We start from the raw sequence: 25,022 nt of genomic DNA, 5'->3' as shown, positions 1-25,022 counted from the left end.
TGTTTAGGTAGGAACGTCATGGTCAGGCAGCCAACAAGCATGTTTTCCCTCTCTTTCCTTATGTTAGGGCATCTCACATGGTCCAACCCACCCAATGGGAACAATGGCCAGGTCAGCCAAGCTGTGCAGGTGCAGCTCCAGCCATGGGTTATAGGCACTCCCACACGTGCTCTTTCAGGTGAGGAAACTGAGGCTCAGGGAGATTAGAGGAGGAACTCGAGGCTACCCAGCTGGTAGGTTGGGGGGTGGGCAGGGACTGCACCCAGGTCAGGGATTTACCTACATCCAGTGTCAGGCCATTTCTCTCCAGGTTACCAAACCCAGAGCAGATGCCTTCTGGGCAGACTCAGGTTAAATGAGGTCATAAGAGTGGGGTCCTGATTCAATAGGACTGGTGTCCATACAAGAAAAGAAAGAGACTCAGGGTGGGCAACCATGGCTCCTCCCTGAAGGGCTTTCCTCCTGGCTCTGGGAGAGCAGCAGGCTGAGCAAACTGGAAAGGCTTGGGTATTAGGTCAGAGGGACTATTTCTTCAAGGAAGCCTTGGGGCTCCCCCTTGTGGTTGTCACGTGAATTCTGGCCCAGGACTGGCCCGAGACAGGTGGGAAGCACGGTTCCGGCGACGGCACCAAGAGCACCTATCCGAGTCGGACCTTGGGCCAGACATGCCCTCGTCGGAGGCTCATTTAACCCTCGACCCATTGGGCCGTGAGCAGCGTGTTCTCAGCTTGTGCCAGAGATGAGAAAACAGAGCTGAAGTCAGAGTTCACCCATTGCAAAGAGTGTCGAAGCTGGCCTTTAGGCCTCATCCGGTGAGCTCCTGGTGCTGTACAGACACCCTTCCCAGCTCTGAATCCGGCATGGTTCTTTAAAGTCAGACCCTCAGCGCGGCTGGGTAAACGCTGTAAAGCCCAGTGGGTGTCGCCCTCCCTCCCCTCCAGGTGGAGAGAACTGGGCCCTTCACAGCATCCGAGGTGCCCACTCTCCCCTTTCCCTGTCTCAGGGGGAACGAACCAGTGTGGAGAGTGCTCAGCTCTGTAGTCAGACCAGGATGGCAGAAGACGAGTGTGACAAGCTGGAATGTGAGTAAGAGTAGAGAAAGGCGAAGCTCACCTTCAGAAGAGCACATGCCTGACTCAGAAGGACTCCTGGGAGAGAAGGCTGAAAAGCAGGCTCTGAGGGAAAATTGAGGAGAACGTGCCATTAACTCCCCAGCACCCTCCTGCCCACCTCACACGACAGCGCTATGCGGGCAGACCGGAGTCTAGCACATCCTGTAACTTGACGGGTGCTCACAACAGGTCCTGCCCTGCTAGGCTTCTGCCTCGCACACAAACACACCTAAGTGACAGTAACATGGACCCATCAATGTTGCCAAAGATGGCGAAAATGATAAACCACAGGAGTAGAGAAGGGGTCTGCAGATCACTGCCCTGTACACCTGAAGCTGAAGCTGAACAATAATGAATGTCAACTACAAGTTTATATATATATGTATGTATATACTTACAAGAAGCGGAGCACAGCATTAGGAATAGAGACAGTGGAAATGTAATGGCTGTGTGTGATGTCAGAGGGGTAGTGGATGGGTGTAAGGGGGTTATCACTGTGTGAGGGATATAAATGATAAATGTCTAACTATTACATTGTTTTGTGTACCTGAAACTAATTTTAAAAAAAAGAAAAAACAAAAAAACCAAAGAAAGAAAAACAACTGAAGGAGGCAGCTATTGGATGGAGGAGGGTTCACAGAAGTTAGAAGGTCAGAGGGCCTGGTGGGGAGGGAAAGTGTGGGGCCTGACGTCCACAGGCCAGCTCTCCAGTGCCCTGGGGACTATCCAGGGGGCCGATTCATGTTCTGGGTAAAGGCTAAGACAGCCAGACAAGCGGCCAAGATTCCACCCTGTACTGTATATATGTTTCACTGGAGGCCTGATAGAAAACCTGTGTGACACCTCTTGAGCGTGAATTCAGCTTTGCCCATGGGACACGGATCCTCAAGGGAGGATTTGGAGACACTGCACTGTGGCTGATGCGACCACACAGGAATACCACTCAGGTGACATCCTAGCAGACAGCTGGCACACAGAGGAGTCACGAAACTACTCATTTCTCTCCGTCTTCACCTGCACATGCTGTTTCCTGACCCTCCATGCGCTCAGGGTAGTTTATTCTGAACAATAGGGACAGTGGCTCATAAAGGCCAAAGCTGGGTTCCACTGGGGGACTTCATTTGGAGTTTCACTGTGAGTAAATGACACAGTGTGTGTTTCTTTCCACAGGAAAGAGCTCTCCCTAAGCTGGCTGAGAGGGGTCATTGACAGCTGTTCTGAAAATTGCTTTTTGGTGGTCCTTTCAACCCTCCCTACATCTGTGTGAGAAGCAGGTTCTGGTTTGCTGGAGGGCTCAGCCCTTACCTGTCGTGTCTCAGTTTCCTGCTCTGCACAATGGGGAGTTGTAACCACATCCTCTGCAGGACCTGGCCAGCTCTATATAACCAGTGTGCCCGTCTGCTCTGTGCCTGACTATCCAGTTCTAGCAGATTTATAAAATTCTCTTACGGTTACACTACATGGAGCCCTGAGCCGAGGCTGGGGGTGAGGGGTGCAGAACTCTGAATCTCAGAGATTCAGTCTGGAAACTTTCCAGAGACACACCTTTGTCATATCCTGGGAGGGATGGAGACTGTGGGCCGATGGGAGAGGGGGAAAATGAGGGAGAGAGGAACAACAAAACAAAACCAAAAAAAAAAGGAGAAAGGAAGCAATTTTGCAGTTAAAATAGACCACAAGAATACCTAGAGGTACCTCCTGGTATAGAACACCTAAGATGCTGGATAATTATTTAAACATACCTTTTACAATAAGGCAGACAGATAAGGGAAATCCTCAGAGGCCAGGATGCAAATCCAGAGAGGTGAGGGAAGGCTGGAGCCTGCATTGCCCCGGGCCCCCTCTGGGCCTTCAAGTGGGGAGCCTGGTCTTTATGGGTCACACTCATGCAGCAAGGAGGGTAGAGACAAGGTTTGGGCTGGGAAGGGAGGGAGTGTTGTTTGAGGCCCACACAAAGCCCATACCCCCAAAGGGCCTTAGCTCCTTCCTTAGAAAACAGAGGCTCCAGCAAAGTCTGCGCACGACTGCCATCTTGGGGGTGTAATTCAAGGGAACACAGTGAAGGAAAAAGGAGAAGTGAGGCTGGGAGAGAGAGAAAGCAAATACAGAGCGGAGTGTTACTGAGCTGGCCACAGCATCCTGAGAAAGTACGACTGGTACCTGGTCGTGTGGACCTCTGCTAAAGACCCACGGAACCACTGCCTCTTGGAGCAGTTGGCTGTGCGATCAAAGGGTAAGCAATTCAATGCTCAGCTCTTTCTCTTCTCCTGTGTCTCTTTGGTCACTATTTCCCCCATGGGGCATCAACTTCTCTGCACTTTTGGGCTCTGTAACCTGGACTCTCTGGCTAGCCCCTGGGAAGGCCAGAGTCTCCGTGGGCCCGGGCAGATCAGACGTGGAAGCGGAGCTGCCATGTCTCCAGGTACTGTGGGCAGGACGGAGACCGCCCAGAGCCGCGCCCTCATCCCCGGGGAGGCTGGATATGGCAGTGTTAGGGACACAGGTTAGGGAGGTGGTGGCCTGGACTTTACAAGGGTGGAGATTGCATGAGACACCACTGGGGCACTCTGGCTGGGAAGCAGCCAGTATTCAGAAGGCCATATGGACATAAGAAATGTCCAAACCTGTAGAGAATTTATAATGCATTTATTTGAGCAAAATTGACAATTTCCAGGAAACAAAATCTCAACAGATTGAGAAAATGCTCTGGAGAATGGTAGTTTTGCAGCTTATTTTATACATGAGAATCAAAGGAGGAGGGTTACATGAAATCCATTGGTAGTAGATTAAGGACGCAGGGGAAAGCAAAGTGAGGAAATCTCTGGGGTTGGATAAAAAGCAAAACAGAGACACATCCTTCTTTTACATTGGTGGGTACAGAATAGTTAACTATTAATATTTACAGCACAAAGAGATGGTGTGGGAGGAAGGAGATAACAATGAGGGTTCTGTGGTCTTACGCTCTGGTGCCCTTGGTTGTGCCCTCAGAGGTCTGGAAAAGATTACTCTGAAATTTCAAAGGTATGTTATCTTAGATGCAAAAAGACAATAGATAAGCTCACTTAAAGCAAAAATTGACCTTTGTCAAGGAAGCTACAAGCCCTGGATGTGACTACCCGCCAAGGCCCACTTCTAGTTAGACATTTTTATATTCAGACCATCCTCTGTGGTTACTTTTGGTCTCTGGGTTTGTAATGCCCACCATGCTGGCCTCCCCTGAGCTTGCAGCTTTAGTAGGTGGCCCTTGTTCATCCACAGCCAGAAGGCTGAGCTGTCCTAGGGAAGCCATAGGCTGGGTCCAGTATGGGAGCTCAACCAGAGACAGATGGCTGCTTATAAAGGGCTATTTACAAATGTCTGGGCTGGGAAAGGCACACAGGGATGAGTGCAGTGACCTAGTTCCCACAGCAGAACAGCAAAATGAACTGCTACCACCTTTAGGCTTAAAAGCACAAAGGAAAGGAAAGGTTTATAGAAACTGACGGGAGGACTCAGTATAATAGGTATCTGCACACAAAGATGGCTCCCAGGTCCCTGATGAAAACTTCAGTTGTGAGACTGGTTATTATAAAGGTGTACATATATTTGAAAAGAACAAAGCAATTCCAATACAAAAGGGAGAGGGGAGAGAAGACTCTTCCCTTGTTTGTAGCAAGAAGAATTAGCCTTTTGATTTTATTTTTTATTTACCCCTGTACCCTCTAGTGTATTTTCTGTGGCTATTTTTACCCCCAACCTTGGCAATATACTGTATATAGACTTCTAAGTCCTAGGAACATTTTTTCACTTAACTATACACTATGAACACTTTTTATGTCATTGAAAATTTCTTCATAAATGCCATTTAAAGTACTTCTATTAAAGTATAGTTGACATGCAATATTGTATCAGTTTCAGGCGTACAGAATAGTGATTGGACATTTACGTATCTTACAATGTGATCACCAGACTACAGTCCATCACATAGTAACAAGTTACCACCATATTATTGTCTATATTCCCCTTCATCTTTTTTACTCACCCCCCAACCCCCTCCCCTCTGGCAATCATCAGTTTGTTCCCTATGAGTGTGTTTTTGTTTGTTTGTTTGTTTGTTTGTTTTTTAGATTCCACATATAAGTGAAATCATGCAGTATTTATCTTTCTCTGACTTATTTCACCTAACATAATATCCTCTAGGCCCATCCATATTGTCTCAAATGGCAAGTTTTCATTTTTTTTATTGCTGAGTAATATTCCATTGTGTGTATGTAGCATATCTTATTTCCCATTTGTCTATCCATAGACACCTAGGTTGCTTCCTTATCTTGGCTATTGTAAACAATGCTGCAATGAACATGGGATGCATATATATTTTTGAATTAGTGGTTTTGTTTTCTTCAGATAGATACGCAGAGGTGGAACTCCTAGGTGTATGGTAGTTCTATTTTTAGTTTTTTGAGTAATCTCCACACTGTTTTCCATAGTGGCTACACTAATTTACAATTCTACCAACTGTGAACACAACTGTGTACCTTTTCTCCACATCCTTGCCAACACTTGTTATTTCTGACTTTTTGAGACTAGCTATTCTGACAGGTGTGAGGTGATAGCTCATTGTGGTTTTATTTGCATTTCCCAATGATTAGTGATGCTGAACGATTTGTATGTCTTCTTTGGAGAAATGTCTCTTCATTCCATCTGCCCATTTTTTGATCAGATTGTTTATTTTTTTGTTATTGAGTTGTATGAGTTCCTTATAATTTTGGACATTAAGCCCTTATTGGATATATAATTTGTGAATATCTTCTCCCATTCAGTAGGCTGTCTTTCATTTTTTGATGGTTTTTTTTGCTATGCAGAAGCTTTTTAGTTTGATATAGTTTCATTTGTTTATTTTTGCTTTTTTTTTCTGTGCTCAAGGGGACATATCCAAAAAGGTATTTAAAAATTCCATTTTAGTGCATAATATTTCATTGTACAGAAATCTTTATTTAACTACTTCCTTATTTTGGAATTTTGGCCGATATCACTTTTTTTCTATTGTAAATAATGTTGTGAAAACACATTTGCACATACATTTTTAAAAACATGTTTCAACATCTCCTTGAGATTCTTAAATGTTGAATAAATGAATCAAAATACATATTTGTTTCTAAGATTTTTGATACTCCCTGTGAAATTGCTTTCAGAAAGGTTTTGCGCTCATTAGATAATCTAAAACATCAACAGTACTGGAAAGAGAGAAAAAAGAGGGAAGAAAATTCCCAAAGATATTGCCTTGAAAGAGTATGAATAAAAGAAGAATCACACCAAGTTAGACTGTCACAAAATTTCAAAACTCTAGGAATCACGGAAAGACCCTGGAGGAGCGGGAGAGAGCTGTGGGGAGAGAAACAGAGGGAAGGGTCACTTTAAAAAGATGATGAATTCTAGTGCCATCAGACTAAACAGCAGAAATAAATGGTGGGGAGCAGTAGAGCAATGGCTTTACGATTCTAAGAGAAAATGACATGTAACCTAGAATTCTTTACCCAGCAAATGATCACCCAACTGTACGAGTAGAATAAAGACTCTTTAGACATGCCAAGAACTAAATGAAACTGCCTCCCAGATGCCAGTTATTGCAAGGTGCTCGTCAGCAAAACAGAGAGGGAGCCAAGAAATCAAGATATGGAGTCCAACAAACGGGAGCTCCAGCCAGGAGGGTAGAGAAGGAAAATCCAAGAATATTAATTCTTGCATAAAGAGCAGAGTGGGGCAGGAGGAATGAGGGCGGACCAGGCCTGGTCTGGAGACGGAGAGGACAGGGGGAGGAACCAATGGAACACTGGGCGTTTGGAAAAAATTGCTGAAAGTCACTGGGTAGGCCTATAGGAACATTTGAAAAAATCAATTAGAGGCACGTAAAATGAAGATAGTTAAAGAAGGAAAAACAAAGAATAGTTTAAGAAACATAACAATACTTTTTACTCGTATGTTATAATTATTTTGAGAGGTTGAAGGAGAGGAAAGGGTAACAGAACTAAATCCTCCACCACATCAACAGGAAATCAATCAAAACTAAAAGCTATGAGTTGAGAAGTAGCAGTGTAAGCATATTATTTAGAAATTTTGATGGTAGGTACCAGAGGGGGAAAACAGTTAAATTAGTTTTTGGTGATTTTTTTCTGGAGACAGCTATATTTTATTATAAGCTTTTAGCACAGTTTAATTTTTGCATATATTACTGGGAGACAAGTAAAAATTAATTATCATTTTAAAATCCCCTACATACCACCCTCCACTCCAGGAAAAGCATATGAATTAACCTTTATGTGTCTCATAGGTCAGATAGTTATTTTTATTTCTGCTCTGATGTTTATCTGGAAATAAAACTATTTTGAAGTTCTCAATGAACTCTTTGACTCATACCTGGAGAGGTGTTAGCATTTATGATCTCATAGATTTCTAGATCTCTCCTACTCACGTGAAGGGCTTTGTCGTTCTTCTCTCCCTTCCTTGAATTGTGCAGCTCCTGACAGTTATCAAGGGCTGGAGAGAATGCTCATTTCACACCAGAGAGTGGGAGTGTTGTTTTGGTAAGAATGTTGAAATCTGACTTACTTATAAAATGGTTGGTTTGGGTGAGGGTTTGTTAAAAAAAAAAAAAGAGAGAGAGACAGAGAGAAAGAAAGAAACGAAAGGCCCAAGATGAAGTTGCTTGCTTCGAGCACAACAAACCAAGACTTAATTCCAATTTCAGTCCCTCCCAGGAATTCAACCTTAAGCCAGTTTTTGTTCATTAACAGTTCTGATCTACATCAGGTCACCCAGTAGTCCCTGAAACCTAACACTTTCATAGAGTATTGGTGTTAGGGCAGCTGGGTTTGTGCTGATCTTGCCATTTATTAGCTCTGTGACCTTGAACAAGTTATTAAACTGATTTAAACTTCTGCTTCCTCATTCACAAAATAGAGATAATTATAATGCTCCTGTTTCTTAGAGTTTTGGTGAGGATTCAATGGGACAATGTATGTATGTGACAATGTATGTAGTATTTACTTAGATTGGTCAATAAATTAGCTATGATCAGTCTTATTTATAAGAACAATGTTGATCCTATGCAAATAACCTGTATATGCAGTTAGCACATACTGAAGATAATGTAACACTAAAAATAATATTTCCTGGGGTTGGTATCAGATAGACTGGAGTTCAGATCTGAGCTCATTTCCTTGTCTTCTCAGCTGTGGAGGTCCCGTCTGAGGAGTGAGGGGTCTCAGTCCCACACCAGGATCCCCAGCCCAGGGTTTCAGTGCTGGGAAGAGAAGTCCCCATAACTTCTGGCTGTGAAAACCAGTGGACATTGTGGCTGGGTGAGACAGAGGGTTGCTAGTGTCCCAAGTGTTCCTCTTAAAGGGACTGATCATAAACTTACTCGCTGATGGACTCACTCACTCTGACCTCCATGGCTGGGGCAGCAGCTTTAAAGGTACCAGAGACATATGGGGAGGAACTGAATTGCCTGACTTCGGGGCAAGGACTGGAGGGGCAGCTTTCTCCCAGACAGAAGTGCTGGCAGAAGTCGTTGTTTCTTTGTTGAGTCCTCCATGCTCCCAATGTGCAGACACAGAGGAGCACCATATCTGAATCTTGATCAACCTGGCTAACACTGTTCATTCACCCCACCCTAATGATTACCTAAGACCCTGTCCCACCCAACTTACAGGCTCAACCAAACCTCTTCCAATGGCTTTTACATACAAACACCCTGTCTTGGCTTATGCTGCAGACTTTCCTAAAATCTCTCAAAGGTTCACAAACCCCAAAGAAGTGACATCTGGCCTTGGCATATGCCATACATCTTGCTGAGCAGCCCAAAGCCCAGGACTAGCAATAGCTGGTCTCTATTCACAGTTTAGCCTCTCCCAGGAACCTCCTAGACCAGCACAAGTGGCAACCATCTGTAGATCACTTTGTGGCTCATGCCAAGTGACCATGTGTAGGGCACCAGAAGTGGCTAACCTTGGCCTACAATAGAGCCCCTCCCAAGAGGCCCCAGAACCAACACACGCAGTGGCCAGCTTCAAACCCCACAGAGCACCACCTAACCACCTCCACAAGTGACACACCCAAAGGGCACACTGGGCAGGCACGAGAGCTCTGGTAAAGCGAATCCTGTATGACAGGGTCAGCCCCTGCACAACAGTTCCTCCACTGTAGTCACAGCCAGTCCTCACAACCAATCAGCCTGAAGGTCAATTCCTCCCACAGACATGCAAACAGCGACCGTCATTATTTCTTCAAATAGATTTTCAATTCCTAACACTCTACCCAAGACACATTATAATTAAAATTTCAAAGGTTAAAGACAAAGACAGAATCTTAAAAGCAGCAAGAGAAAAGCAATTAGTTACTTACAAGGGAGCTCGCATAAGACTGTCCCTGATTTCTCGACAGAAACTTTCCAAGCCAGAAGGGATTGGCAGGAAATATTCAAAGTAATAAAAAGCAAAGGCGCTCCAACCAAGATTACTCTACCCAGCAAAGTTATCATTTAGAATCAAAGGACAGATAAAGAGCTTCCCAGACAAGTAAGAGATAAAGGAGTTCATCACCACCAAACCAGTATTCAAAGAACGTTACGGGACTTCTTTAAGAAGAAGAAAAAAAAAAAGATAAAAAAATATGAGCAGTAAAATGGCAATAACTACATATCTGTCAACAATTACTTTAACTGTAAATGGATTAAATGCTCCAATCAAAAGACATAAGGTGGCTGAATGGATAAGAAAACAAGATACTTACATATACTGTCCACAAGAGACTCACTTCTGATCAAAAGGCACACACAGACTGAAAGTAAATGGATGGAAAAAAATATTTCATGAAAATGGAAAAAAAAACAAAAACTGGAGTAACATTACTTACTATACCAGACAAAATAAACTTTAAAACAGGCTATAGCAAGAGACAAAAAAGGACACAGTAATACCACTTCTGGGCATTTATCTGAAGAAACCCAAAATACTATTCAAAAAGATATATGAACCCTTATGTTCATTGCAGCATTATTTATAATAGCCAAGATACGGAAGCAACCTAAATGTTCATCATAGATGAATGGATAAAGAAAAAGTGATATGTACACACACACACACAAACACACACACACACACACACACACACACACACAAACACAATGGAATATTACTCGGCCACAAAAAAGAATGAAATCTTGACATCTGCAACAACATGGATGAACTTAGAAAGTATTACACTAAGGGAAATAAGTCAGACAGAAAAAGACAAATGTCATATGATTTCACATATATGTGGAATCTAAAAAACAAAATAAATGTACAAACAAAGCAGAAACAAATTCATAGATACAGAAAACATTTTGATGGTTGTCAGATGCTAGGGAGGTTGGTGGGATGGGTGACGACGGGGATGGGATTAAGAAGCACAAATTGGTAGTTACAGAATGGTCACGGGGATGTAAAGCATAGTATAGGAGCAGTCAGTAACATTGTAGTAACTATGTACTCGTATGGTATCAGATGAATACTAGCTTTATCACGGTGATCATTTCATAAGTTATATAAGTCTAATCACTATGTTGTACACATGAAAATAATCTAATATTGTGTGTTAACTGTAATTGAAAACTAAAAAAATTATTTAAAAAACTATGAACAAAAAAGAAAATCAGCTCTCATCTTAGAGGCATACGAATAGCGTATACAATGCAATGATGACCATGATATAGAAAGGGTTTTTATATGCCAAAAAGAAAAGGGCCACTAAGTAGAAAAACGGGCAAAGGATATATCAGAAGAAATAGAACAGAATGCTACCTATATGCAAAGATTTCCAACCTGTAATATTCAAATAAGTGAAAAAAGTTTTAATGATACAACTGGTTGTATTGGTATATAGAAAACACATGGATAGTGGTGTTTGTTTGTTTAAATTAGCCTTTTTATTTTGAGACAATCATAGATTTACATGGAGTTATAAGGCATAATACAAAGAGATCTCATGTACCGTTTTCCTAGTTTTCCCCAATCGCAATGTTTCACAAAACTGTAGTACAATATCCCGACCAGGATATTGACATCGATACAGTCAAGACGCAGAATAATTCTATCACCATAATAATCTATTACGTTGCCTTTTTATTTAATTTTCCCATTTTTTATTATTAGTTTTAGGTGTACAAAACAACATAATGATTAGACATTTACCCTCTCACAAAGTGATAACCTCAATAAACCTGCCACTCATCTGACACTGTAGATCGCTATTACAATACCATTGATTACATTCCCTATGCTGTATGTTGCATCCCATGACCATATATATATATAATAATAATAATTGACATTTGATACTATTTTATGTTAGTTTCAGGTATACAGCGCAGTGGCCAAGCATCCATACAACTTATGATGTGATCCCCTCATCAAGTTCAGCATCCATCTGACACCATACACAGTTTTACATTATTGACTATATTCCCCATACTGTACTTCACAGTAATTAAAAATGAATGAAGTTTTTGGCCTGAGCATCCAGGGGATGCAGATATCATTTATGGAGAGGCCATTCCCGGGGAAGCCCGGGTTTGTGGAACATGCATTAAGAGTTTTTTGGGGGATACATTACACTTAGATGCGTCAGATAGAACTGTTGAGTAGGTAGCTGCCAGTACAAACCAAGTTTAAGGAAGAAATATGGGCTCGACCAGGGAAATAAATGTTGGCCTCACCAGCCTGTTGATGGTATTAAAGCCATGGGAAGGGACGACTGCACCTAGTGGGGTCAACAGAAAGAGAAGAGGTCCAAGGGTTGAGCCTAGAATCTCCTGATACAGACTGAAATAAGTAAGGGATAGCAGTATGTGAGAATGCTGCTTTCATTCTTTTTTCTTTCTGTCTATCTTTCTTTTTTTCAGTGAAATCGGAAGCAAGGACATCGGCTGAGAATGAGGACAGAGGATCGGGGTGAAATGGCTGTCTCGGAGGCTGGTAGGCTGACAGTGAGTAGAATCTCCTGGAAGTGTTGAAAAGCCTACTTGAGGTTTATTGTCAGGAAATAAATGTCACTAGCTGGGAGGCTACGAGTGTCTCACTAGCTGCTGCTGTGTGGGGGTAGACGTAGAGCAGGAAGAAGGTGGGTTTAGGGGAGCTGAGCTTTGGTTGAGTGAGTGTAAGAGAGAGAGAGGTGGCGGGAGGTTCTAGTCTTTTGGGAATTCAGGTATCCTTTCTGCTTCCCCAGACCGTGGTCCTGTTTTCAACGCTGGTTGAATTTTCACTGGCGCCCTCCCTACCACTTTGCTCCTTGGCCACTTCCCTGCCCTGTCCCCACATTCGCCCCTCTGGGCATCAGTCTTCCTCCTCCTCTTCCCTTCCTGCCTCCTCTTTGGTTTTTCCTCCTGCCCACAAGCCAGCTCAGTCACAAGAACGGAACCAGCACTTCACAAGGCACAGTCATAGTGAGTTTCTGAATTTTATCAAGACTCCCACTAGCATGTCATGTCTGAACTGATTTTCTTAGAAGGCAGGCTCTCTGAAGTCAGAGGAACCTCGTCAGCCCAACAAGTGTGCTCTGAGTCTTACTGTTTGTTAGGTCCATTGTGTGATGTGAAGGTAGCCTCTGAGCCACTCCTTCCAGTGTTCCGTAAGGAGCTTTTTGTCCAGCAGAGGAGAGAATGACCCAGGTGGAAAGGAACCGCACTGGATATCAGAAACCACTCCCCCCCATACCCCACACTCCTCACCCTTGTCTGTCTTCAAACTAAACTTATTCCCCCAGCTTCTGGGAGTGCTGTTGGCAGATGGTCCCTGCTGTCAGCCTCGCCAAAGTTCAAACCCCTTCCTGGGACAGCCTGCGCGCAATGACTGGTCAATATCCAGTTATCGAGGCCTGGCTTCCTCAACCCAAATTGAGACATCTCAGCAGGGTCACTTCAGCTTCAGAGCTCCCTGGGGGTTGAACTGAGGCCATCACTGAGACTACGTCACAGCTTACCTTCTCCATCTCCCCAGTTCTTGCCTCCCTCCCCTCCCTTCCACAGGTGTTGATCCCAAGAGCACCCCTTAATAAATGCTGGCACTCCAACCTTCACCTCAGAGTCTGCTTCCTGGAGCAGCCAGCAAGCAACAGTCAGTGCCAGGAGTGGTCCAAGAAAGCAGGTGATGACAGAGGATTTTATTGCTTTTAGAAATTTGTTTTCTTGGCGGAGAATACCCCCACTCCAGTACCCTAAAATAATCCCTTCCCTGGATTCCTCCTTTTCTACAAATCACAATTGCATCTGTTATCTTCTGGATCTCAAGCCCAAATCCTTCATTAAATGTAATTTGTACCCACAGTTTTTCCTCTATTGCCCCAATCTCCAGACCATGACCTGGCTAAGTGGATAAGCATGGACACGTATGGTTGTGTCTGCTTCTGTCAGGCTGGCATCTTGTGTTCTGGGTTGAGGGACAGAGATCAGAATTCGGGGCCACCAGGCCAACTGGAAACCGTGGGGGTAGGAATGCCAGGAAGGAGAGTAAAGGCCGAGCCCTAAAATCGGTGTGGAAACTCCCATCCTGGTCTTGGCCTCTGCCTCAGCTGTGGGGTTATTTCTTAAAACTGAAGGAAGACCACCTATTATGTGATTCCGTTCATTTGAAAGTCCAGAATAGAGAAATGTATAGAGATTTTAAGTGTATTCATGGCTTCTTAGAGTTGGGATGGGGATGGGGCACAGGAGGAGATGGGCAGTTATAGCTAAAAGGTGCAGGGTTTCTTTTTGAGGTGGTAAAAATGTTTTCAAACTGATGGTGGTGATGGTTGCAATCTGTGACTATGTAAAAACACATTGAATTGTGTACTTTAAATGGGGGGTTGCCTATGGATTATATGTCAGCGAAGCTGTTTAAAAGAACGTAAGGGGTTCCAGTGTTGCTAGGACTCTTCCATCTCTTGGGTTCGCCCTTGCTGCTGGCAGGATGACAGGCTCAGGAGCGTTAGCAGCCATGCTTCTGCCACCAGAGAGAAGCCAGTTTACAATAAGAAAGACTGAAATCTAAATGCGGGCCTTGCTAAAACACCCAATCCTGTGAAGGTCTTGCACCCCAATCATCCCAGCAGTAGAGGAGATAAGGCTGACAGTTGACAAGGAGACTTTAGAAGGAGTCTTAGCTCTCCAAGAAGCAGAGCCTGAGGTAAAGACCTGGGTGTGGGTGGTTTATCTGAGCGGTGGTCCCAGGCAGCAGGAATCAGAAACTGAGACAGGCAAGGGAAGGAAACGACCCCAGATGTACCTGAGTAGCTTCTGATGTGAGCCCCTGGGGCCTAATCCGGCTAAGGACCTTGGAGACGGGGCCAGGACTTGCATGAGGCATTCAGAGAGCCACACTTAAGGAGGCACTCCCTTTTTAGGTGCTGACGTTCTGGCACAACCTTGGTTATAAGTGCTGCGTTAAATTTTGCACTTGGCCGGTGCCTCTGTTGCCTTCTCCTAGTCCCTGCCCTGCTCTGAGAGACTGTGCAGAACTCTCCTCACAATGGTCCCACCAAGCAACAGGGATGGTGGGGTATCTTGTCACTGCCCCTCTCCCCCACTGATCGAACACTGCCCCTGGGTCATTCAATCCTGGCACTTCCAGCCCTCAGGCAGGGAGTCAAGCGGGAGAAAGCTGCCGGCCTTGTAGGAACTGTCCCCCGTGGATGAGATGAACTCAAAAGTTGGCTGAGGGCACACAGGCCTGGCACCAAGGGCATCTGCAGTAGACGCTGAGAGTTTGTTTCGAAGCAGAGTTCAAGGATGACTGGAATATTTCACTTCTCCATGAGGATGTCGTGACTTGATGAGATCCTACCTGTGAAAGTGCTTGGAAAAATGTGGTGCTCCTAAAACTGTAATGGGGTGTTATTATTGTGGGGCTGGGGTGTTCCAAGGCTTGTCCAACAAACAGGGAGTGGCGCCTCCTCGCCTCCACTGCTTGATGCCACAGCCAGCAGACATGGCAGCTGAGCCCACCAGAAATGTCAGTTGTGCCAGGAGGACACACACCACTCAGACAGACAGCACACAGTGGAGAGGCTCGTGGAGAAGAAAGAGAAGATGGCAAAGCAAGGGTGCTCTGCGGTAACTGACAGATGTGCATGAGTCCAGCAACTTCCAGAGCTAACGGGGTGGGGGGAAATCTCTGCACACACAGGAAGTCCTGCAAGACAGCAAGGAAATACACACACTGTCCAAGCCCTTCTGTTAGTTTCATGGTTTCTCTAAAAGCTAGAAGCCAATTAACCCTAGAAGCTCCATAGAGAGCTTTGCACACAGCCCAGTCGAGACGGGCAGGTGCACAAAGGGGCAGATGGTGGGGTGGAGAAGGTGAGCCAGGACCACTTTGGTGTTGAACTCAGATTAGAGACCCTCCACAGCCTCCTGGGCCGATATCTGAGAGCCTTTTTGCCTCCCAGGCGCTAAGTCACCACTTTCCATGCTGGCAATTTGCTCTCAGATGCTGCTCATTTTTGAATAGGCAGCAGAGTGGATTGCCAGGTAGAAAGAGTTTAAACGACTCACCCAAGTCACAATGGGAGTTTCTGGCAGAGCTGATTTCCAAGTCTCCTGCTGTACGCTGCTCATCAGAAGAGCACGGGCAGTAACCTGGGTGACTGCTTAGGGATGCTGGGGAGTGGTGTGGGCTGGAGTATGAGAAATGTCAGCACCTGGCGTAGAGAGTAATAGAAAAAACAACAACTAATTCTTGCTCGTCACCAACGATGTATCAGGCAATGTTAACTAATTTATGCTCACGGTTTCATGAAGACACTATTTCTGTTAATTAAATAACAACAATAAAGGTTCTTATATGATGTATCCCACAAAAGAAAGTACTCAACAGATGTTTGGTTATCTCTGCTATTGCCCCATTTTACAGATCATGCAACCCCAGAGAATTTAAGCAACTTAACCACAGTCACATAGCTAAGTGGAGATTAGACCTCAGGTCTGCCAGACTCCGTGTTCTGCATTCTTTCCATTACATAGCGCTGCCTGACAAGTTGCTGGAAAGGGAATGGGCTGGGTGTTAGATAGAAGACTCATATTTAAGGGTCATCTTGCAAAGTATTTGGGCAAAGCATTTCTAATATGTACCTGTGGTGGCCTTAGGAATCTTTCCACCTATAGGTAAGACAAGTGTACTGGGTTGGAGGGTATCCCCCCAAAATTCATGTCCTTCCCGAAATCTCAGAACATGACCTAATTTAGAAATAGGATTGTAGCAGATGCTATTAAGATGAGGTCATACTTGAGTAGAGTGGGCCTTTAACTCAATATGACTGTTGTCCTTATAAGAAGAAGAGAATATACACAGAGATACAGACCATGTGATAATGGAGGCAGAGATTGGAGTGATGCGTCTACAAGCCAAGGAACACCAAAGATTGCCAGCAACACCAAAAACTGAGAAGAGGATGGAACAGATTTTCCACCAGGTCTTCAGAGAGAGAACGGCCCTACCAACACCTTGATTTTGGACTTTGGTCTCGAGAACTGTGAGAGAATACATTTCTGTGGTTTTAAGCCACCAGGTTTTGGTAATTTGTTATGGCAGCCCTAGGAAAACAATACAAAAAACACGAACTGAACAGAGTGACTGGTCTCGCACTGCCATCATTGTCTTGTGTCAAATGAAAAAGAAAAAAAAAAACTTTTAAACTGTGAAACCTGAGGGAGGAAGGCTTCGTCAGAGTATCAGGGACGTTTTAGTCGATGTGTTTGTTTATGCAGTTTCCATCACAGAGGCAGAGATGTCTGCTTGCATTCACACTCACACGCACCGTTCTTTCCCTCCTGCACACACAGTTGAAAGTAACCCTAACCCATTCAGTGTTAGCCTTACTGCTGGAAACCACTGTCTACAGCTGGGTGGTGGTTAAGGTGCAAGGGTGCTGTCATCAGCAGCCGTCTCACACACTGGCACAAACCTCACCTGGAGAGAATGACATTGAGCCTCATGTTTTGTCCGTGCAGTCATTAACTCTTTAACCACGTTTGTCTCCCATAAACAACACTTACAATGTAAATATATAATAGTTACGATTCTTACATGTTCTAAATCAATATTTCTCAATCTCAGAAGCTTATAAAATTACAGAGGGGATTTAAAAATGTCAGTGTCAGGGTCCCATTCCGGACCAATGAAATCAGAACCCCTGAGTTTTTTGCAACACCCCCCCCCCCCCCCATGTGATTCTAATGTGTGGAGATGGTTAAGAACCACTGTTCTAGATCTTTGCTACTGGAAATGTGGTCCATGGACCAAAGCATTGAAATCATGTAAGAGCTTGTTAGAAATGCATTCTCCTGGCCCCATTCTGGACTTGATGAAGCTAAGTCCGCATTTTAACCAGAGCCCAGGTGATGTGTACACACAGCAAATTTACAAGCCCTGAACTAGACGATCCCTTCCTTCTATGGCCTCAAGTTAAAAGGAGAGTTCCTTGCCACCCATCACCGACCACCAAGCACGTGGGTTCCAGCTTTTCTCAGAGATGACGTGTTAACTACGTAATACCTCTGCTGGCCATAGCCAGCTGGGACAGCAGCACCATGGGCTCCTGCCAATGTCCATTTCAGCCTTACTCAACATTCCAGTTCTTAGAGCTTCCTGTTTTGGCAGCTGTGATCATATCTCAACCTCTGGGGCCTCTGTGAGGAGCAGCAGGCACAACTGGTGTGGGGACAGAGCCCCAGAAAGCACTTTCCAGGCTCTCGGCCTCACATAGAAAGGTGCTGGCTCAGGTAGTAAATGGCCATCAACTGTGATTGGATGGCCATCAGCTGTGGCTAGTTGGCCGTCAGCTGTAACCAGTGAGCCATTGGCCACTAATATAACTGCCGTGGCTATGCTAGCAGAAAATGGGAGCTAGCGAGAAGATGGTGGCTGAGCTAGCAAGAGCGGATTGCAGTTAGCACGGCGGAGTGTGGGTTGCAGATTGCAGAGCAGTGGACAAAAGGTTGCAGACAGTGTGGCTCCTGCTTCCTGTGTCTCCAACCCAGCCGCCAACGAGACTATGGTGGTGTGACTCCCCTACCTATGGCTCCGTGGGTGTTCCTTTTTGGCCTCACCATGTCCTGCGTTCTTATGTGGGGAGCGGGAGCTGAGACCCCGCAGGCTGCCCCGCACGACAACTGGGGTGTCTGCTCAGCTCCCAACAACTCCATTTACTTTGGAATTAGTGTCAGCCCACAGGGGATGGCCCCTTGCTGGCTGTTGGTACTTCAAAGGTGTGTTCACCTTTGTGACTATGGCGAGTTATTTAAACTCTTTCTACCTGGCAATCCACTTTGCTGCCTATTCAAAAATGAGCAGCATCTGAGAGCAAATTGCCAGCATGGAAAGTGGTGACCTGGCGCCTGGGAGGCAAAAAGGCTCTCAGATGTCGGCCCAGGAGGCTGTGGAGGGTCTCTAATCTGAGTTCAACACCAAAGTGGTCCTGGCTCACCTTCTCCACCCCACCATCTGCCCCTTTGTGCACCTGCCCGTCTTGACTGGGCTGTGTGCAAAGCTCTCTATGGAGCTTCTAGGGTTAATTGGCTTCTAGCCTTTAGAGAAACCATGAAACTAACAGAAGGGCTTGGACAGTGTGTGTATTTCCTTGCTGTCTTGCAGGTCTTCCTGTGTGTGCAGAGATTTCCCCCCACCCCGTTAGCTCTGGAAGTTGCTGGACTCATGCACGTCTGTCAGTTACCGCAGAACACCCTTGCTTTGCCATCTTCTCTTCTCCACGAGCCTCTCCACTGTGTGCTGTCTGTCTGAGTGGTGTGTGTCCTCCTGGCACAACTGACATTTCTGGTGGGCTCAGCTGCCATGTCTGCTGGCTGTGGCATCAAGCAGTGGAGGCGAGGAGGCGCCACTCCCTGTTTGTTGGACAAGCGTTGGAACACACCAGCCCCACAATAATAACACTCCATTACAGTTTTAGGATCACCATATTTTTCCAAGCATTTTCACAGGTAGGATCTAATCAAGTCACAACATCCTCATGGAGGCTTTGTCCTCACTTTATCTTAAAGGTCCTAACCCTTTGTCAACATGTGATCTGCAGACAGCGTGCCTGGGAGCTGGTTAGACATACAGAATCTTGGGCCCAGACCTGCTGAATCATGACCTGCAGTTTAGGACGATTCCCCAGGTGCGTGTGCACATGAAAGTTGGAAGCACTGGACTAAAACTCAGAAAGGTTCCGTGGCTTTCCCCGAGTCCAGGGCAACAAGGGAGCTCAGCTCGGATGAGAACCCAGGCTCTGAGACTCCCAGAGAAATGCTTTTCCTACAATAATACTTTACTTTCTGCTTGAAGGCACACCCATCCTTCAAGGTAGTACATGAGCCACTTCCACATTCTTACCTGGAAGGCCCAAGCACAATAAGGCACCCTGCTTTTGCTCCTGAAGCCCTGGATGTGCTCCTCTGTCACAGTAGTGAACGCATCTGGTCTTGAACTGAAACAAGGCAGAGGAAATGGAATCACCAAGCATCTTGTTGGGGTGGCCATTGGATTTATCTGGAAGAGCTACGTCACTTGGGGTGGAGCCAAGGGAACAAACTGCTGTGCAAAAGGAGGAATTTATGTTGATCCTGAGAATGAAGAGAGTTCCAGAACCTCCTGGGAAGTGGTACGGTAAAGTTGCTAAATTCTTGGTGGGAGTGAATTGCTTTGTGTTTTTCTTTTCTTTTTTTGTGGTTAGTGCTGAGTAGGCTCTGTTTTGCACAAAGCAGAGGCTTGGGGTGACATATTCAAGCTGAGAACTGACCCATGCCAGCGCGTGAGAGGCTTTAGTGGACCTGGGACTACATGGTGACAGCTGTGGACCAGGTTCTCTCTCTCTCATTCTTCTGGGAAATGCCCAGGACCTAGCCCAGTGCTCCCCAAGTGTTTCTTGTACCAATGAATGAGCAGAAGAAGGCCATAAACATTCTCTAGTCCAATTCCCTCTTTTTTGTTTCTGTTTATGCGTTGTTGATTAAAAAAAAAAAAAGTTATCCTAAGGTACACTGAGTATTCCAACATGAAAATGTCAATGTGCAGTTTAAAAAATAATCAAATGAACACCACTCTACTCACTGTCCAAGTTAGGAACCAGGACATGACCGTGCCTTCTAAGTCTCCCTGTGCCTCTCCTCAGTCATGCCCCGCCCCTCCCCCACTCAAAGGCGAGCTGGCCAGACTTTGTTATGAAGGATTCCTGTTCTCTTCTTTGCAATTTTACCATGAATGTAAATAGCTTTGCCTTTTGGGAACTTTATAGAAACGGAGGAATACTGGATATACGTTTGTCTGGCCACTGCATCGTTACGGATGTTTGGGGTTGATCTGGGAACTTTGCTAATATGAACAATGCTGCAGTGACCAGTCCTGCACATACGTCCTGGTGCCCTAGGCAACTCTCCATCTACGGAATGTCGGGGTCACAGAGGATGCCCACACTTAACTGTTCTAGATAAGCCAAACTCATTTCCAGAGGGATTAAACTACCTTAGACTTCCACCAGTCCTATACAAGAGTTCCCAGAGCGATAAAATCCTTGCCAACGTTTGGTGTTGTCAGAATTGAATTTTTGAATCCATCTGAATGACCAGCACCCAGATCACGAGGCAGAACACTGCCAGAGCCTGAGTAGCCCTTTTACGTCTTATCATGCACCCAATAGGAGCGAGTTTTTGACTTCTGATGCCACAGGTTCATTATACCTGTTTGTTGGTCCCTTGTATACATGGAACCACACAGTATGCTGTCTTTGTGTCTGGCTTCATTTGTGCAAGATTATGTTTGTGGGATTCATCTATAGGATTTTGTATAATTGTAGACATTCATTTTCATTGTTGTAATGTGTTCTCTTGTGTGAATATACCGGAATCTATGTATCTGTTCTACGATTCGATGGGCATTTGAGTAATTACCAGTAGTCTACTATGAATATCTAATACTTCTCTTTTGGGGAGTGTATATATTGGGTTGGATGTATACCTCAGAGTAGAGCTGGCAAACCATAGAGTATGTACATGGTGCACTTCAGGAGAAAATACCAAACCATTTTCTAGAGTGGTTGCAAGAATTTTTACACTCCCACTGGCAGAGTTGGAGAGTTTCACTTGCTTCTGAATTTGACCAATTTTCCTGCATCTACTGAAATGACCACATGATCTCCCCGCATTGCCCTGCTCCTCTCTCTATGCTGGTGTGTGAGGCCCAGACTCACCCACTCCTGACTAGTCACTAACCACAATGCTCCCAAACAGGAAAGTGATGAAAAGAAACTGATGAAAATGAGAATTCATACCTCCTGAGCTAAGGCCATACAGACATTTTTCAATGTTTTATCTTTGAGCAAATTTCTTCCACAAAAGCTTCCTGAGCAGCACCCAGGAGAGTTTGATGGGAAATGGGATATTTTCATAGTCTCGAAGCCTTTCTCCATAAATGGCTTATTAATGACAAAGGGAAAAATGAGCAACTTTACTCCTGGCAGACATTTAATCCAATGACCAAGGTTAATATCACCAACATTGGAACTAACTGACATCATGTGTCCCCTGAGAAGGACAGCGGCCTCAGGAAACTGATGAGGAAAAAAAAGGGCTAAGAAAAGTGATCCTGAAGGAGGACTGCCCAGGCCTGCGTCCCCTGCCCAGGAACTACCCGGGCTCACCCCTTAGGAATACATCAAAGGTGTCCAAACACTCCTAAAAAGAGGAGATAAGACCCTAACCGGAGTAATCTGGTTTTGGCGCCTGCACAAACTGCTGGAACCTGTCCATTATTTGAACTCTAGCCTCATTATAATGAAAATAAAATGAACAATAAGGCTTGCTCCCTCCAGCCCCACGCCCGTAGGTTTTTATGTATGCATAATGGGTAAGAGCATGCGCAGAGAGAAGCTAGTTATATAACCAACATATGTCAATCAGATGACCTCAGTCTATATGTCATATCTCCTATTGTCAGGAAATTTACCTACCCTTTCTTATATAAGAAATAGCTAACCTAAAGTTAGGTGCAGGGGGCGGCTGGATGGCTCAGTTGGTTAAAGCACGAGCTCTGGGCAACAGGGTTGTCGGTTCAATTCCCGCATGGGACAGTGGGCTGCGCCCCTGCAACTGAAGATTGAAAAATGGTAACTGGACTTGGGGCTGAGCTGCGCCCTCCACAATCAGATTGAAGGACAACGACTTGGAGCTGATGGGCCCTGGAGAAACACACTGTTCCCCAATATTCCCTAATAAAATTTATATATATATATATAAAAAAAAGTTAGGTGCAGTTGTCTGCTCCAGCAACTTCTATGCCAGCATCCTTCTTCTTAAAGGAACTTTCTTAATCTCTTACTTTTTAAGGCTGTGAATTCATTCACCTTTTGCGAATGACCAGGGGTTAATTCCAAGAACACAACATAAACTACCACACAGGGCAAGGGCAGGTGGCTGCCCAGTCCTACAGAGAGCCTGGAACCACAGCGAGGGATTGTCCTTCAGTCATGGCTATACAGCCCTGTTCCCCAACCTTTACCTGGTCCCCACATCTACATCTTGCCTCCTACTCCATTCAACAGTTTACTGTGAAGCTGTCATGTACCAGGCACTGTGCCACGTATGGAGGAACAGCACATAAACAGATCTCAAGAAACTCACAATAAAGATTCCTTGGGGTAGAACTCGGCCCCAGAATCCCCTCCCCTGACTGCTTGTCCAAGTCAAGTTGCTTAGTAAAACTAGACCTCTACCAAGTGGTCCAGCTTCCTGGCGTTCAGGAAATGTGGATGGAAGCCAGCCCCCTCCCGCTGACTCCCCATAGCCTGCACTCAGTCACCTCGCACAAAGCACTACTTCTGTCCAGGCGCTGAGTTGTAATTCTGGCCCAACCTGGAAACTGGGCTTGAGGGTATTCCACATTCGTCCCTCAGACTGCTTGGCTGGGCTGGAAGGGGGTATGTGGCACCTTCCTCCCACTGTGGGTGAAGCAGGTATCATAGTTTCCACCACTGTGTCTTGAGTTAGCAGTACATATTGGCTGTAAGCCTCACTGACTGTGAAACATTGATCTTTGCTTATTAAATACAAAACTCTCCTAAAAAACCTGGGGTTTTCCCCAAACTGCGTCAGAGCACGAATGATGTTGGTGGGGGGAGTTACCCAGGTATGAATTCGGAATCATCATATATTTGTTTCTAACTGTTGAAATTATTCGGCAAAATAGATTAGATTCAGGGGTCCTGAAGCAAGACCTAGAGGAATACTTAGACATTCTAAATTGCATCTAAAGAAAGAAGTTGAAGTGTAACAGGGAAATGGGTGTCGTCTGTACGTGGGAACGCCTCCTCCCTCACCTGCGTTTCCAAGAAGAATTTCCAAATACCTCTAGTCTTCTTTCACTTAGCAATATACACAGGTGTCTTTTCGTGGCTTGATAACTGGTCTTTTATCACTGAATAATATTCTGTTGTGTACATTACCACAATTTGTTTATCCATTCATCTATGGAAGGATATCTTGGTTGCTTCCAATTTGGGGCAATTATGAATAAAGCTGCTCTAAATATTCATGCTCAGGCTTTTGTGTTTTCAACTCATTTGGGTAAATACTCAGGAACATGATTATTGGATTATATGTTAAGCCTTTTCTAGCTTTGTAAGAAATTGCCACACTGCCTTTCAAAGTGGCTGTACCATTTGCATTCCCACCAGCAATACACGAGTTTGCCTTGCTCTCCATCCTTTCCAGCATTGGTGCTATCAGTGTTGTGGATTTTAGCCCTTCTAATCAGTGTGTAGTGATATCTCCCTTTTTGGTTGAAATATAATTGACACACAATATCCTATTAGTTTCAAGTTTACATCATACTGATTCAATATTATGTACATTGCGAAATGATCACACAGTAAGCCTAGATACCATCTGTCACCATGCAAAGTTATCACAATATTACTGACTTTATTCCCTGTGCTGTACATTATATCCCCATGACTTATTTCGTAACTGAAGCTTTTACCTCACGATTCACTTCACCTATTTTGCCAGCCCCCTAACCCTTCCTCCCACTGGTAATCACCAGTTTGTTTTTGTATCTATGAGGCTGTTTCCATTTTGGTTTGTTTGTTTTGTTTTTAGATTACACATATAAGTAAAATCACACAGTATCTGTCTTTCTCTGTCTGATTTAGTTCACTTAGCATAATAATCTCTAGGTTCATCCATATTGTCACAAATGGCCAGAATTCATTTTCGTGTGTGTGTGGCTGAGTAATACTCTATTATGTACATAAAATGATTTTTTTCTTATATTATAGTTATAGATGAACACTTAGGTTGCTTTCATGTCTTGGCTATTGTAAAGAGTGCTGCAATGAACATAGGGGTGCATATATAACTTTGAATTAGTGTTTTTGTTTTCTTTGATAAATACCCAGAAGTGGAACTGCTGGATTGTATGGTACTGTATTTTGCCGTGTATAATGTGCACTTTTTTGCCCAAATTTGTGAAGGAAAAATAAGGATGCGCGTTATACATGGGTAGTACTAATTCCATATCTAGATCAATGTTTTTAATTCTTTTATTTATCTTATGAGTTAAAAGTGCAACTCTAGAAATCAATAACGATATGCAAAATAATACCCTGGAATATAATAATCGGTTTTGTTGAACTTACGACGAACTTGCAACAACGAAGAATTCTTGGCTTTCTATGATGCATAAATATCGGTAAATTTGTACATAAAATTTCTTGTACCCTGTATCTGTTGTTGTGTTTTGTAATTATTTTTTACATAAAATTTCTTGTACCATAATGTTAAACATAAATGCTAAAATTCCTTTATGATACAAAAAACAAGTACTAAATGTAAACAAATAAAAATTTTAATTAGAAAATGAAAATGAA

General features: G+C 44.4%; 1 protein-coding gene across 3 annotated transcripts in view; it reads right to left on the bottom strand.

Annotated features, from left to right (window-relative positions):
- Positions 1-25,022, bottom strand: part of CX3CR1 (C-X3-C motif chemokine receptor 1) — a 68,993-nt gene that overhangs the window by 24,130 nt on the left and 19,841 nt on the right. Inside the window, exons 2-3 of one of the 3 annotated variants that reach the window (XR_012489613.1) lie at positions 15,661-15,806; positions 10,902-15,298 (exon numbers count right to left, since the gene is read on the bottom strand). The exons of 1 other annotated variant lie outside the window; for it this stretch is intronic. The gene's annotated coding sequence lies outside the window, so the exon portion shown is untranslated. Of the gene's footprint in view, positions 1-9,881; positions 9,902-10,901; positions 15,299-15,660; positions 15,807-25,022 lie in introns of those variants that run through there. One more of the 3 variants, XM_074312588.1, reaches the window with a different exon arrangement.

This window comes from Rhinolophus sinicus, linkage group LG10, assembly GCF_036562045.2.
Source record: "Rhinolophus sinicus isolate RSC01 linkage group LG10, ASM3656204v1, whole genome shotgun sequence".
Lineage (NCBI taxonomy): Eukaryota > Metazoa > Chordata > Mammalia > Chiroptera > Rhinolophidae > Rhinolophus > Rhinolophus sinicus.
This window is presented reverse-complemented; position numbering and strand designations above follow the sequence as displayed.